The following is a 16,972-nucleotide window of genomic DNA, read 5'->3' as shown; positions in this document are numbered from 1 at the left end:
GTTATCCCTATTCCCTTTCTTGAACAAGGGAATAACATTTGCCACCCTCCAATCATCTGGTACTACTCCAGTGGACAGTGAGGACGCAAAGATCATCGCCAAAGGCGCGGCAATCTCTTCCCTCGCTTCCCTTAATATCCTTGGGTAGATCCCGGCTGGCCCCAGGGACTTATCTGTCCTCATGTCTTTCAAAATTTCCAGCACATCCTCCCTCTTAACATCAACCTGTTCGAGCATATCAGCCTGTTTCACGCTGTCCTCACAAACGACCAGGTCCCTCTCACTAGTGAATACTGAAGCAAAGTATTCATTTAGGACCTCCCCTACCTCCTCCGACTCCAGGCACAAGTTCCCTCCACTATCCTTTATCGGCCCTACCCTCACTCTGGCCATCCTCTTGTTCCTCACATAAGTGTAGAACGCATTGGGATTTTCCTTAATCCTACCCGCCAAGACTTTTTCATGTCCCCTTCTAGCTCTCCTACGTCCATTCTTCAGTTCCTTCCTGGCTACCTTGTAACCCTCTAGAGCCCTGTCTGATCCTTGCTTCCTCAACCTTAAGTAAGCTTCCTTCTTCCTCTTGACTAGCTGTTCCACATTTCTTGTCATCCAAGGTTCCTTCACCCTACCATCCCTTCCTTGACTCATCGGGACAAACCTATCCAGCAGTCGCAGCAAGTGCTCCCTAAACAACCTCCACATTTCTGTCGTGCATTTCCCTGAGAACATCTGATCCCAATTTATGCACCCCAGTTCCTGCCTAATAGCATTGTAATTCCCCCTCCCCATATTAAATATTTTCCCATCCCTTCCGCTCCTGTCCCTCTCCATGACGATAGTAAAGGTCAGGGAGTTGTGATCACTATCACCGAAATGCTCTCCCACCGAGAGATCTGCCACCTGGCCTTGTTCGTTGCCAAGCACCAAATCCAACATAGCTTCCCCTCCAGTCAGCCTATCTACACAAACAGGTCAGTGGCAAGTGGTCCAGAGGAAAACCACAAAGAAAAAACATCCCAAAGCCACCACCCAAACCAGTGGCAAGAGGAGGCTCTCTTCTGAATCAGACTGCAACAACTCCTCTTCACTGGACGGGGAAATGCTGGAGCGACAGCCCCTTCAAAAGAGGCGGCAGAACTCCGAGATGGATGATAAAGCATCCCAGCCCCCGGGCACTGGAAGCTGTGATGGGCCCGGCGTGCCCCAACCCCAATGCCGCACACGTAACGAAGTGGCCAACGCATCTCAGCTCCGGGACACCGGGAGCAAAGACACGTCTGGCGCACCTGAGCTCCGGGAGACCGGGAGCTGTGATGTTTTCGAGGAGGAACAGATGGAAGCAGCTGAGGACAACCCAATCCTCTCTGCCTACAAGACCCCCCCGATGTCACCCGAGCGGCACAAACCCTGCATGAAAAATCAGAAGGGGTTTCTGAGCCCAACCAACGTGAAACTGCTTGCGCATACGATGGGTATGCAGGAACATCCCGAAGGACTGGGACTAGCGAGGACAAATGGTATGGGAAGCAACAACTAATTTTTAGTAAAACATGGGTGTAAGAATTGCTTCCATTAATGTGCGTAGCATTAAATCTACTACACGATGTGTTTCAACCTTGGATTACCTTGCCAAGGTCAAAGCTGACCTACTGTTTCTGCAGGAGTGTGGAATACCACACCTCAGCACCTACAGGCAGTGGTCGCGATGGTGGTCCCACGGGCCATCGATCTGGTCGGGGGGTAATGACTGCCGTTCCTCCGGCCTGGGTATTCTGCTGCGGGGAGGTAACTTCACCATCTCCGAAGTTAAGGAGGTGGTGGGCGGCCGCCTCCTCGTAGCAGACGTGATGTACAACAACGCTCCGCTCCGGTTGATCAACGTGTACGCCCCGGTACAACGCAGCGAGCGGCTGACCATATTCCAGCAGCTCCCACTGCTGCTGGCGACGTCCAGGCCGGTCATCCTAGGCGGTGACTTCAACTGCATCATCGATGCGGCTGGACGATCCGGCAGTGACGACAGCAAACTGGACGCTACGTCCAGATTCCTAATAGAAACAGTTAAGGATGCCAAACTGCACGACGTCTTCAGCAAACCTGCAGACGGAGCGCAGCGCAGATACACATGGTCAAGATCGGACGGGTCTGCCCGTTCCAGGATTGACTTCCTGTTTGTGTCCCGTGCTGTCACGGTCGGAACCACCGACGTCAAGCCGGTGTTCTTCTCCGACCACTGCCTCTTACTGGCCGACTGTCACTTACAGGACGACCAGCGGGTTGGCAGAGGGACGTGGAAGTTCAATGCGACACTGCTGACCCCAGAGAACGTTGAGGAACTCAAAAGGGATTACAAAGGTTGGAGGACCGTGAAACCCCTCTTTGAGTCTCCAGTTCACTGGTGGGAAGCGATTAAGGAGAACATCAAGAGGTTCTTCATCCACAAAGGTGTTCAGAAGGCGAGAGAGAGACAGAGGGAACTGTCCCGACTCCAGAAAATTATGCAAAATCTACTCCGGTTGCAGTCAATGAGGGTCTAGGTCAAGGAGGATCTCCAAGAGGTGAAGAGCCAGCAGGCCTCGCTCTTTGCCAAGGAGGCCTCCAAGATCATCTTCCGATCCAGAGTCCGCTCCATTGAGCAGGATGAGACGTGCTCACGTTACTTCTTCCAAAAGGTACACAGAGAGAGCTCTGTTATCAGCAGCCTGAAGGAAGAAGATGGCTCGGTAACGTCTTCGCAGTCCGACATACTAAGGATCAGCAAATCCTTTTATGCTGGGCTGTATGACGCGAAGCCCACAGACAGCAGAGCCTCCCAGTCCTTCCTGTCATCTATCACAGAGGTCTTAGATGACAGCAGGAGGGAGAGACTGGACAAGTCGCTAACTCTGGACGAGCTGACAAAGGTCGTCCAGTCTTTCAAGACGAGTAAAACTCCCGGGAGCGACGGCTTACCGGTCGAGTTGTACTCGGCCCTGTGGGACTGGGTCAGCCCGGACCTGCTGGAAGTATACGAGAGTATGCTCCTGGCCGGCAGCATGTCAGAATCCATGAGAAAAGGCATCATCACCCTCATTTACAAGCAGAAGGGGGAGAGGGCAGAAATCAGAAATTGGCGGCCCATCTCTTTACTTAATGTTGATTACAAGATTCTGTCCAAAGTTATAGCCAGTCGAGTCAAGTCTGCTCTGGAGTTGGTGATTCACCCCGATCAGACCTGTACTGTACCCGACAGGAAGATCTCTGATAGTCTCGCGCTACTCAGGGATACGATCGCCTACGTACGGGACAGGAGGGTGGACACCTGCCTCATCAGCCTGGACCAGGAGAAGGCTTTTGACAGGATATCGCACACCTACATGATGGACGTGCTTTACAAAATGGAGTTTGGGAAGGGATTCTGCAATTGGATCCAACTGCTCTACACAAACATCAGTAGCGCAGTCTCAATCAACGGGTGGGAATCGGAAAGTTTCCCGATCAAATCTGGAGTCAGACAGGGCTGCCCTCTATCCCCGGTCTTGTTTGTTTGCTGTATTGAACCCTTTGCTGAGTCTATTAGGAAGGATGCGAGCATAAGAGGGGTGACAATCCCAGGCAGCGGAGGCACTCAGGTCAAAACCTCCCTGTACATGGATGACGTCGCCGTTTTCTGCTCGGATCCGCTGTCCGTGCGCAGACTGATGAGCATCTGCGACCAGTTCGAACTGGCCTCGGGAGCCAAAGTTAACCACGGCAAGAGCGAGGCCATGTTCTTTGGCAACTGGGCTGACCGATCCTTTGTCCCCTTCACCGTCAGGTCAGATTACCTGAAGGTGCTGGGGATATGGTTCGGAAGGGCCGGGGCGTGCACCAAAACATGGGAGGAGCGAGTAGCCAAGGTACGACAAAAGTTTGGCATGTGGGGGCAGCGATCTCTCTCCATTGTGGGTAAGAACCTGGTCATCAGGTGCGAGGCGCTCACGTTGTTGCTCTACGTGGCGCAGGTCTGGCCCACACCCCACTCCTGCGCCGTGGCAGTCACCCGAGCCATTTTCCGCTTTTTCTGGGGATCTAAAATGGACCGGGTCCGGAGGGACACGATGTTCAAATCTCTGGACAAGGGCGGGAAAAATGTACCCAACGCGGCCCTCATCCTGATGACCACCTTCGTGTGCGGCTGCATCAAGCTGTGTGCAGATCCCCAGTACGCAAACTCCAAGTGTCACTACGTGCTGAGGTTCTATCTGTCCCCGGTGTTGCGAAGGATGGGCCTGGTCATATTGCCGCGGAACGCTCCATGCAGTTGGGCGGTGCCGTACCACCTATCCTTCGTGGAGAGTTTCTGCGGGGAAACACCTTTGACCACCGGTCCATCAGGCAGTGGTCTGCACGGAATGTCCTCAAGGCCCTACGGGAAAAGGAAACGGTGGATCCTGTCGGATGGTTCCCCGAGCAGACCGTCAAAGTCATTTGGCGGAATGCCTCATCACCAGAACTTTCAAACAAGCACCAAGACGTAGCTTGGCTGGTGGTGAGAAGGGCCCTCCCCGTCAGATCCTTCCTGCACACCCGAAGTCTCGCCCCCTCCGCACAGTGCCCCCGCGTTGGCTGTGGTGGGGAAGAGACGGTCGCCCACCTCCTCCTGGAATGTGCCTTTGCAAAGCAGGTGTGGAAAGAGATGCAGTGGTTTTTGTCAAGGTTCATCCCAAGCAGCTCTGTAACACAGGAGTCTGTGCTCTACCGGCTGTTCCCAGGGACGCACACCGAGACAAACATCAACTGCTGCTGGAGGACTATCAATTCGGTGAAAGACGCCCTTTGGTCTGCCCGAAACATGCTGGTCTTCCAGCGCAAAGAGTTGTCCACCACCGAATGTTGCAGACTGGCACATTCCAAGGTCCAGCACTACGTGCTGAGGGACGCACTAAAGCTTGGGGCAGCCGCAGCAAAGGCTCAATAGGGAAAGACCACAGTGTAAGGTTCCCCCACCAAGCTGGACTGAGGGGCTGGATCCATGGGAAACCCCTCGAACTGTATCGTTAATATTCTCAATTGCTGTATATGTAAAACTGTAATTGACATGACAATTGTGAAACGGAAGGGTTGGGAAGAAACTCATGACAGTATTGAAGGAAACTGATCCCCCTTGCAATGTTTGTATTTTTTGGTGCTGTTTGGAAACTGTGTGGCAATGTAATTTTTACAGATCTTTATGAATAAAGTATATTTTGGAAATAAAAACAAAATCGACATATTGAGTCAGGAAACCTTCCTGGACACACCTGACAAAAACTGCTCCATCCAAACTATTTGCACTAAGGAGGTTCCAATCAATATTAGGGAAGTTGAAGTCACCCATGACAACAACCCTGTTACTTCTGCACCTTTCCAAAATCTGCCTCCCAATCTGTTCCTCCGTGTCTCTGTTGTTATTGGGGGGTCGATAGAAAACTCCCAATAAAGTGACTGCTCCTTTCCTGTTTCTGACTTCCACCCATAATGACTCAGTAGACAAACCCTCCTCGATGACCTACCTTTCTGCAGCTGTGATACCATCCCTGATTAACAATGCCACTCCCCCACTTCTTTTACCTCCCTCCCTATTCCTTTTGAAACATCTAAACCCCGGAACATCCAACATCCATTCCTGCCCCTGTGATCTCCAAGTGTCTGAAATGGCCACAACATCGTAGCTCGAAGTACTGATCCATGCTCGAAGTTCATCACCCTTATTCCTGACACTTCTTGCATTAAAATAGACACACTTCAACCCATCATACTGGCTGAAACTTTGCCCTGTCAACTGTCTAACCTTGTTCACAGACTCTCTGCACTCGGTATCTGCCTGTTCAACAGCTACCCCATCCACTGATCCATAGCTCCGGTTCCCATCCCCCTGCCAAACTAGTTTAAACCCTCCCGAAGAGCTCTAGCAAACCTCCCGCCCAGGATATTGGTGCCCCTCCATTTCAGTTGCAACCCGTCCTTCTTGTACAGGTCCCACCTTCCCCAGAAGGTATCCCAATGATCCACATAACTGAAGCCCTCCCTGCTACACCAGCTCTGTAGCCACGTGTTCAGCTGCACTCGCTCTCTGTTTCTAGCCTCACTAGCACGTGGCAGCGGTATCAATCCTGAGATTACTACTCTGCTCGTCCTGCCTTTTCGCTTCCATCCTAACTCCTATATTCGCTTTTCAGGTCCTCATCCCTTTTCTGAGCTATGTCATTGGTACCGATATGTACCACGACTTCTGGCTGCTCCCCCTCCCCCTTAAGAATCCTGTAGACTCGATCTGAGACATCCCTTTCCCTGGCACCCAGGAGGCAACATACCATCCGGGAGTTTCGTTCGCGACCACAGAATCTCCTGTCTGTTCCTCTAACCATTGAATCTCCTTTCACTATCGCTCTCCTATTCTCCACCCTTCCCTTCTGAGCCGCAGAGCCAGGCTCAGTGCCAGAGACCTGGCCGCTGTGGCTTTCCCCTGGTAGGTCCCCCCCCCAACCGTATCCAAAACGGTATACTTATTATTGAGGGGAACGGCCACAGGGGATCCCTGCACTGTGTGCCTATTCCCTTTCCCTCCCCTGACGGTCATCCAGCTACCCTTATCCTGTGACTTAGGTGTCAGTACTTCCCTATAACTGCTCTCTATCTACCCCTCTGCCTCCCGCATGATCCGAAGTTCATCCAGCTCCAGCTCCAGTTCCCTAACGTGGTCTGTGAGGAGCTGGAGTTGGGTGCACTTCTCACAGGTGAAGTCAGCAGGGACGCAAGTGGTGACCCTTACCTCCCACATACTGCAAGAGGAGCATGCAACTGCCCTAGCTTCCATCCCCTCTGCTCGAAATTGACAACAGAGAATAAAAAAATATAAAGGAAAATTTTACCTTACCAAACCCTCCACACAAGAGTCCTTTTTTTAGGTTGGAGGAGGAGGATGGGTGGGAGACACTACACATGTAGTGTTTCCGGTTTAGCCACTGCCCGAATATATAGGTTCACTGACCCAGCAGTCCCCGTGTCCGCGTCCGCCGAATCGCCAGTTAAGTACTTTATCGTGAAACGTACCTTCCCGGCTGCCCCCTGGCTCGCACTATCACCGCTACTGCTGATCAGAGGTGTTGCTGTAATAAAAACAGAAAATGCTGGAAATGCTCAGTCGGTCTGGCAGCATCTGTGCAGAGAGAAACAGTCAACAGTTCAGGTCTGTTTCCTTAGCTCACATTAACTTTGTTTCTTTCTCCACGGATGCTGCCAGACCTGCTGACTATTTCAAGCATTTTCTGTTTATATTTCAGATTTCCAGCATCTGCAGTATTTTGCTTTTGTACGTGTGTTGCTCTGTCTGGGACTGTTTGAGTGCAATGCTATTGCTTTATAAACAGCGTTGAAACAAACAGTTATCTAGTTAACACACAGCACTAATACACAGCTGGATATAAACAGCAGCCTGCAGCAGAGGGTGCAGTGGAAGTTTATGAACACAAATAATTCACCAACAATATATTTACTGCGATCCACAATCACACCACGCTTCATCTTCACACATATTATTCTTCATTGACATCAACTTCTTGCTTCCAATAAACACTTCAATTTGGAACACAGCTTCCAAATCACCTTTATTCACAAACCCGAACACAAGCTGCAAATGCTGCAAACACACACCAGCCCAGACTTTCCCCTTTCTGTCAACCCATTCCTGCATCACTGCCTCTCCACCAACAGTTGCTGCTAGAATCATACAATTATAGAATGGCTAAAGCACAGAAGGAGGCCATTCGGCCTGACGAACCCATGCTGGCTCTCTGCTGAAGCAACTCACCTCGTCTCACTCTCTTCTCGAAAGAATAATTCGGGACAACATTAATAGCCCCATGGACAAATGTGGGTTAATTCAAGAAAGCCAGCATGGATTTCTTAAGGGAAAGTTATGTTTAACTGTCCTGATGGAGTTTTTTGATGAGGCAACAGAGAGGGATGATGAGGGCAATGCTGTTGATGTGGTCCACATGGACTTTCAAAAGGTCTGACAGCATCTGAAAGGTCACTGAGCTGAACCATTAACTCTGTTTCTCTCTCCACAGATGCAGCCAGACCTGCTGAGTATTTCCAGCACTTTCTGTTTATATTTCAGATTTCTAGCATCTGCAGTATTTTGCTTTTATTGACTTTCAAAAGGAATTTGATACAATGCAACACAACAGACTTGTGAGCAAAGTTATAACTCATGGAATAAAAGTGACAGCAGTAACATGGACATGGAATTGGCTGAGTGACAGGAAACAAAGAGTAGTGATCAATGGATGTTCTTCGGGCTAGAGGAAGGTTTGTAGTGGAGTTCCCCAGGAGTCAGTGTTGGGACCCTTGCCTTTCCTGATATATATTAATGACCTAGACCTTGGTGTACAGGGCAGAATTTCAAAGTTTATGGATGATACGAAAATTGGAAGCATTGTGAACTGTAAGGATGATAGTGTAGAACTTCAAAAGGACATAGACAAGTTGGTGGAATGGGAGGACAGATGACAGGTGAAGTTCAATGCAGAGAAATGTGAATTGATTCATTTCGGTAGGAAGAACATGGAGTGACAATATAGAATAAAGGGTACAATTCTAAAGGGGGTGCAGGAGCAGTGGGACCTGGGGTTATATGTTATTGGTTGAGAGAGTGGTTAATAAAGCATACAGTATCCTCGGCTTTAGTGATAGAGGCATAGAGTACAAGAACAAGGAGGTCATGTTGAACTTGTATAAGACACTAGACGCAGCTGAAGTACTGCGTCCAGTTCTGGGTGCCACACTTTCGGAAAGATGTGAAGGCATTGGAGAGATTATGGAAGAGGTTCATGAGAATGGTTCCAGGGATGAGGAACTTCAGTTATGAAGATAGATTGGAGAAGTTAGGACTGTTTTCCTTGGAGAAAAGAAGGCTAAGAGGAGATTTCATAGTGGTATTCAAAATGATGAGGGGTGTGGACAGAGTGGATAGGGAGAAACTGTTCCCACTTGTGAAAGGATCGAGAACGAGAGGGCACAGATTTAAAGTCATTGGTAAAAGAAGCAAAAGCGACATGAGGAAAATCTTTTTCACACAGCGAGTGGTTAAAGTATGAACTGCCTGAGAATGTGATGGAGGCAGGTTCAATTGAAGAATTCAAAGGGGAATTAGACTGTTATCTGAAAATAAGGTGCAGGATTATGGGGAGAAGACGGGGAAGTGACATGAGGTGAATTGCTCATTTGGAGAGTCTTTGCAGAGACGATGGGCCAACTGGCCTCCTTCTGTGTAGTAACAATTCTGTGATTCTGTGATTCCAATATTCAAGTCATTTATATATATGGTGGTCCTGACACTGACCCTTGTGGACATCACTGTTCACCATCTTCCATTCTGAAAAACAACCAAATACCACAACTCGCTTTTCTTGATATTTCATCCATTTTTAAATCCAAGCAGATACTGACCCTCCTATTCCAGGAGCCTCAGTTTTGTTACCCATCCTTTTATGTGGTAGTTTGTCAAACGCTTTCTTAAAATCCATATAGACAACATCCATTGCTTTCCCTTCATCAACCTTTTCTGTTACTTCATCAAAAAAAAATCAGTTATATTAGTGAAGAACTGGAAAGGTGCTGAACCTCTCAGTTTTCGGTCTACCCAAACCAAGTTCCAGGCCTGAATAATGAACCGATTGCCTCATTAGTTCTGTGAATAATACAATGATTTAATAGACAAAGTTTTGAAACATTCCTGCCCATAAATCTTGGTAACAGAGAGTGTGTGGATCTCCTGACTCAGAATGTTTAATGGATACAGTCCTCAGATCCGACAAGGAACCACTGAGCATCCACAGTAAAGACAGTGTGGATGAGGAAATGTAAGAGCTGGGAGCTGAAACTCAGGGACGGCCGAGCTCTCCTGTCATTGAGCTTGTGTGTTTGCTCTGCTCGCCGCAATTCCGGCTCTACTTTGTTTCCAATGAAAAGATGAAAAGAGCTGTTCGGTTTTCCTCTCACTGACAGCGTGTTTCACTCGGGTTAATATAACCCGGGACTTTTGCTGCTGAAATGAATTCTGCAAGGTCCCAGCAAACACACCGGCTCCCTCCTTTCTCCCCTCTTTCTATCGGATTGTTTTACCAGGAGGGGCTCAATAATAACAAACCCCCTGCAGGGAATGACCGCAAATTGAGCATCTAAATGGGGCAAGTGGGCAGCTTTCTGTGTTCTAGGTTCCCCCTACCCCGCCCCTCCCTCCCTCCACTCCAAGCCCCTCTTCACTTTCTTTGGGACTTTGATGCGGGTGAAATGGGGAAAGTTCCCATTGATGTTTGAGTGCTGAATTGCTGCAAAGATCTGCGCACGCGCGATGTAGCCCCGCCCCCAGTGGGACGTCACAATGAGGAGTGGGGCGCATGCGCAGCCTTTCCCCAACCCAGTCTGTGAGGCCATTCACTCAATCAGGCGAAGATGCTTTAAATCAGCTGCTCATGGAGACTTCCCGGGCCCGGGGGAAGGGAACAAACAGCATCTGCTTCCTGCAGCCACTGCTTTGGGAGCGTGTCCGCAGATGTGCTCAGAGATTAGCATTGAGTGGTGGGAAGTTGAGGGGGAGTCGGGGAGTGTTTGTAACAGACACTGTGGAGCAGGAGCTGCTCCCGGAACATGGAGTGAGCCGGGGACACGGGGAAGGAAGAGTTCATTCTCGGACAGTGTCTGTACAGGCACTGTACAGGGAAGAAATCACTATTGAAAATCACTGACAATTTCACCACCCAAACGAGAGGGAATTTTCCTGCTTTAGTTCCAGTCTCTCACTGTTTGTTGGATTGTGAACAGTGGGGGGAAAATAGCCGCAAAATAACGATGTGGACAGTTAGACAAAGAACATTTATTGCAGACACCAGGTGAGAAGTGTGAAAGGCACATTTTAAATAGTGGCTGCTTGTTTTCCGTTGAAATAGAAATGTGACTGTGTAAAGGTCACTGCTCTATCGGACAGTCCCAGTCATTGAGCAGTGCAGGGCTTGTGTTGTTTCTGAATGTCACAAACTTGTTGTAAAACCACTGCAAACACCTGGTAAACAGAAACTGAATGCTGCAGTACTGCAGTGGAGTCAGACACTGACACTGTTTGTGTTCTTGGTTTTCATTTTGTGATTGTTCACAATGATTATTATTGGGACGATTACATTGATCGCTTTTGTATCTTCTACCTCACCAGTTCTTTCATTCCTGCAGGAAAATACATGAACCTGACTGGATGTGGTGATTCTTGGACACAAGGAAAAATGCAGTGATCTCGTTCCAACACACAGTCGGTACAGGATCACTCCCAAAGCACAGAGATACTGCCAGTTCATCAGTTCCACTGGAGCAAACAAAATAAGTAGTCAGACAGACACTGATCCCAAAGTCAAGAGAGACACATTTTCAATCCAACAGTCAAACAACAGCAGGAGAGACAGAAGTTGTTTCTATTTCACTCCAATTCAGTACAGCTGACAGGTTGATACATCAATCACAGTCCAAAAACAAACTCACTATCAGATCTCAATAAACTCTGTCACCATGGTGACATTTTAAATATAAAATCTGAAATAGAACAGACAAAATTTACAGAATTGAAAGGTACAGAATGAATGCAAGGAGGCTTCAAGGGGATTTGGACAGGTTAAATGAATGGGCAAGAACATGGCAGATGGAATATAATGTGAATAAGTGTGAAGTTCTCCACTTTGGTAGAATAAACAGAAAGACAGAGTATTTCTTAAATGGTGAGAGGCTGGGAAGTGTCGATGTCCAAAGGCACCTGGGTGTCCTTGTTCATGAGGCACTAAAAGCTAGTATGCAGGTGCAGCAAGCAATTAGGAAGGCAAATGGTATGTTGGCTTCATTGAAAGCGTATTTGAGTACATGAGTAAAGATGTATGAAGGCTAGATGAGACCGCACCTGGAGTATTCTGTACAATTTTGGTTTCCTTATCTAAGGAAGGATAGACTTGTCACAGAGGGAGTGCAACAGAGATTCACCGGTCTCATCCCCTCGGATGGTGGGATTGTCTTATGATGAGAGACTGCAGAAACTGGGCCTAAATTCTCTGGAGTTCTGAAGAATGAGAGGTGATCTCATTGAAACAGGCAAAGTTCTTACAGGGTGTCACAGGGTAGATATGGATAGGATGTTTCCTCTGTCTAGTGAGTCCAGAACAAGGGGACACAGTCTCAGAATAAGGGCAGACTGAGATGAGCAGAAATTTCTTTACTCAGAGGGTGAGAAATCTGTGGAATTCTTTATCCCAGAGGGCTGTGGAAGATCAATCATTGAACATATTCAAGACATAAATCGATAGATTTCTAAATACTAACAAGATCAAGGGAAATGGAGATGGCAGAGAAAAATGGCGTAGAGGTAGATGATCAGTCACGATCTGTTTGAATGTTGGAGCAGGCTCGATCGGCTGAATGGCCTAATGCCCCTATTTCCTATGATCCTATGAATCCCAATAATGTACATCAGAACGTTAGACCAAGTTATGCATTACATACCAGTTCAAAAATCCCACAGAGATTAAGACTGAAGGATACAGTATCAAGCCATTACTACAAAATGAAGGACTTGGAGCTTGCAGACCAGCCCATGTATAAGATTGAAAGTTATATTTTCATTCACAATCGTTTTCACAGAGCAGAATATTGAATACCAATCCACAACTTGCACAGGATTACCAAATAAAACCTACAACTGTGAAATACAGTTAATCCATATTTTAAATTAAACACAAGGCAAACAAATATTAATACATTAAGAGAGCGGGAAACAGTGAGAGCAGAGTGGAGCAAAAAAAGCCCAGGAGAGAGAGGGAGCAAGAGTTCACTCGGAGAGCAGGGAACAGCGAGAGCAGGCGTCAAAAAAGGCAAAGGAATACACAATTAATGGGAGAACACTGAATGGTGTAGAGGAAGTGAGGGACGTCGGAGTGAATGTCCACAGATCCCTGAAGTAGCAGTACAGGTCAATAGGGTGGTTCAGCAGGTCCTTTCCTTTATTAACTGAGGTATAGAGTATAAGGGAGACCTGGGTGTCCATGTCAATAAGTCACTGGCAGCTAACATGCAGGTGCAGCAAGCAATTAGGAAGGCTAATGGTATGTTAGCCTTTATCGTAAGAGGATTTGAGTACAGGAGTAGTGAATTCTTGCTTCAATTGTATAGAACCTTGGTTAGACTGCACTTGGAGTACTGTGTGCAGTTTTGGTCCCCTTGCCTTCGGAAGGATATTATTGCCACAGGTAGAGTGCAAACAAGGTTCATCAGACTTGTTCCTGGGATGGTGGGACTGTCCTATGTAGAGAGATTGGGGAAACTGGGTCTCTATTCTGTAGAGTTTTGAAGAATGAGAGGTGATCTCATTGAAACCTACAAAATATTTAAAGGACAGTCAGGGTAGATGCAGCTAAGATGTTTCCCCTGGTTGGGGAGTCGAGAACCAGGGGACGCAATTTCAAAATAAGGGGCAAGCCACTTAGGACAGAGATGAGGAGAAATGTTGTTACTCAGAGGGTTGTGAATCTTTGGAATTCTGTACCGCAGAGGGCTGTGGAAGCTCAGTCATTGAGTATGTTTAAAGCAGAGATTGATAGATTTCTAAATACAAATGACATAAGGGAATATGAGGAAAGTGTGGGGAAAAGGGCATTGAAGTGGATGATCAGCCATGATCATATTGAATGGTGGGGCAGGCTCGATGTGCTGAATGGCCGACTCCTGCTCCTATGTTCCTATGTTCCTAACTCCACATTATCGATGAGACACAGCCTCAGGCCGACTTGTCGGGTGTTGCAAACAGATAACACTGCTTCTGATCTTCACCAGAACCGAGAGTGAGATGTAAAATTGATCATCAAACAGACTGTGAGAGAATACAACAGAATAAAACACATGGAGAGACACTGTGGAATAACAAATAGATTTGATTGGAATGTTGAATTATGATTGGAATGGATAAAACAGCAGATTAAATTGGGACAGAAAAGAGAAACTGATGGGAAGAAGGAAGAAAAGAAAGGATGGATCTGTTCACTTTTTTCAGTTTTTTCACTGGTCCAACAAAGCTGGATTAAAAAAAGATGCAAAAAACAGAGAGTTTCACCAAAAAGGGAGATTAAATGCTGCCGAAACCTTGGATCGAAGGATGCCCCAACAGATCACCTGTTTAACTGTCTCCTCACTGGGAGATTTCAATCAATGAGCAATATTATTCTCTCCTTTTCTTTTGTTAAATGAAACCACTACTGTCACTTGGAGTTAATATCCCTGTGTTCCAACTCCTGAATAATAAAATTGTGAGTTTCGTGATATTTTCTGGACACATTTCCTGCTGAAAGAACTAAGAACTCTTTTCTAATTTACACAATACTATATACACACTCATCAAGCCTCCGAAACTGGCATCCTTGGTGCTGCTCTCTCCTCCCAAACCTCATCTCATGTGACTGTTACATCATCACTCTGATTGTGGGAGGGGTTAATCCCACTGTCTTCAGCATTAACCCTTTACATCCTCATACTGCACTGTCTGTCCAAAAAAATCAGTGGAGGGAACTTGAATTATCAAAACAGCAACAGCTGCCAGTTGAAAATCAACTCAACCCGTCAGAGAGAGACTGTCAGAGAACTTCCTGCATCCAGTCCTGACCCTCTCACATTAAGCAGCTGCTCACCCAGACCCCACTCTCATCAACACTGAACATTTTTACTGAGACCCTTCAAATACTGTTTACAAATACTGTATGCAACAAAGTTTAATATCTTCTCACCGTTTCTCGGTAACCACATGAGACATAGGTTTTCTTATTTGGTTCCTTTGATTTTTCTTGTTCCTGACTGACAAATATTCCAAACCTCAGATAAACCCTCCCACTTGCGTCATGTCCCAGTCTCGGTTAAAAGCAACACATAATGACACAAACACTCTCCTTCATTGAGATTAATATCAAGCTGTTTTCCAGGTTGAATGTAACTGTGATCAAATTTATGTCAAAGAAGTTAACTTTGATGTCTCAGCACTGAAATACTGTGCAAGGAGGAACAGCCATTCCAAACTCATATCCTTCACAAAGGCTGTTTTTTTAGTGTGATTGAAATTCATCAAGTATTTTGAATTAAGGTTCACAAGACACAAATGTCAATGTTGATAATGAAACTTTTCAAGCATGTTGCCACTGTGAAATAAGGCTCTGCTGGGAATTGAACGCAGGATCTCCTGTTTATTAGACAGGTGCTTTAACCAACTAAGCTACAGAGCCAAATCACAAATGCATGTGCAATTGAAATCAGAGGAAGGCCTTGTAGATAGTGGGCAGGCTTTGGCGAGTCAAGAGCTGAGTTCGTCACGGCAGTGTTCCCAGCCTCTGACTCGCTCTTGTAGTTGTAGCTGTAGTTGTAATTGTAATAGGCAACCGTCCGTCTCGGAAGGCGATGGGCTACACCCGGGGTGTACGTCACTTCTGTATGTAACATCGTTTGTTGTGGCTGTAGAGGATGACTCGTGAGTGTCAATCCATTCCGCAGCTGGTATAGATGAATGTCATTGGCCCGAGGTCGACTGATAATTTTTCCTTCCTCTGAGCTCTCTTTCCCACCATCTGGTCATTTCTTTTGTCCTCTGCTTTTCCCATGGTCTTCCTGAATGCCTTTCTCCAGGAATTCCAGTCAGCAGGAAGGACTTCCCATGCATCGACTCCAATCTCAGTCTGCTTGAGATCTCGCTTTGCAGATGTCCTTGTATCACAGACGTGGGTGACCTGTTGGTCTCATGCTGATAGCAAGCTCACCAAAGAGCATGTCTTTGGCAAAGCGACCGTCATCCATTCAGCACACATGACCCAGTCAACAGAGTCACCGCTGACTCAAGAGGGCAAACATGCTGCAGATCCCTGCACGCTGGTGTACTTCTGCATTCGGCACTCTGTCCTGCCAGGAGATGCCCAATATCCATCTGTACTTTCCCTGAGCTACAGGTTATTGCAAGTTTCTCTGGCTGTGTTTATTTTAGGTGATTTTGTACTCAGGTTCTTTTGGAATCCATGTGTTTGCAGATCTTTGTGAGTGAGAGATGTGGTAATATGTTTAAAAGATTTCCCTATAAATTATTCATATCTCCATCTTTCCCCGAACTTTGTACAAACACATTAATATGGGAATCACACACATCAGGCCGTCAAACCTGTCTGCTAAACATTGAAAGGTGACAGTGTTTATTGTGACGGGGTTGCATTTATGAGGCCACATCTTGATGATTCACACATGTAAAAATTTGTATATTATGTTCATGACATAATGACATAAAAAAACATTTCCTTGCACTTGCCATGCTTGGTGAACATTTTCTCTGCTGATGCCCCCTGAATATATTAGAGAACATGGTGACGAGGTTGAGATTAAAGTCTTTAAATATAGGCAGCAAACAGCAGCAGGGACTGCAGTAAACAAGATTTACGTGACATATTTGTGCTTATATTGGTGGGTGAAATAAGATACTAAACACACAAAATCCTACATTTGAGCTCGCGTATAAGATTGCTCTGTCTATGGAGATAGCATCAAAGAATGCTCAGGAATTTTGTCCTATGCCACTGATCGTAACACACTTCAGGGGAACTTTAAAAAAATGGTAAAATGGGCTTTCACATAACAGATGAAATTTTACACAGAGAAGTGTGAAGTGATACAATTTGGAAGGAAGAATGCCATATAAATGAACCGTTACAATTCTAAACTGGGTGCAGGAGCAGAGAGATAATGTACACCAATGTTAGAAGGATTGAAAAGGTAGCTAAGAGCAAACAGGACACTTGGCTTTATTAATAGAGGCACAGAGTAAAAGCATATAAGTTATGCTAAACCTTTATAAAATACTGGGAATGAATGCCTCCTCCTGTACCTCCACAGAAAGCTTCCATTCCAGGTTTACACACACTCA

At 46.7% G+C, this 16,972-nt stretch overlaps 1 non-coding gene across 1 annotated transcript; it reads right to left on the bottom strand.

Annotated features, from left to right (window-relative positions):
• Nucleotides 1–15,222: 15,222 nt before the first annotated feature.
• Nucleotides 15,223–15,296, bottom strand: trnai-aau (transfer RNA isoleucine (anticodon AAU)). Its single transcript has one exon. It is a non-coding gene; the product is annotated as a tRNA-Ile (tRNA).
• Nucleotides 15,297–16,972: the final 1,676 nt, after the last annotated feature.

The sequence above is a fragment of the Heterodontus francisci genome, unplaced genomic scaffold (genome assembly GCF_036365525.1).
Source record: "Heterodontus francisci isolate sHetFra1 unplaced genomic scaffold, sHetFra1.hap1 HAP1_SCAFFOLD_61, whole genome shotgun sequence".
Taxonomy (NCBI): Eukaryota; Metazoa; Chordata; class Chondrichthyes; order Heterodontiformes; family Heterodontidae; genus Heterodontus; species Heterodontus francisci.
Note: the sequence above shows the minus strand (reverse complement) of the source record. Positions and strands in the feature narration are given on the sequence as shown.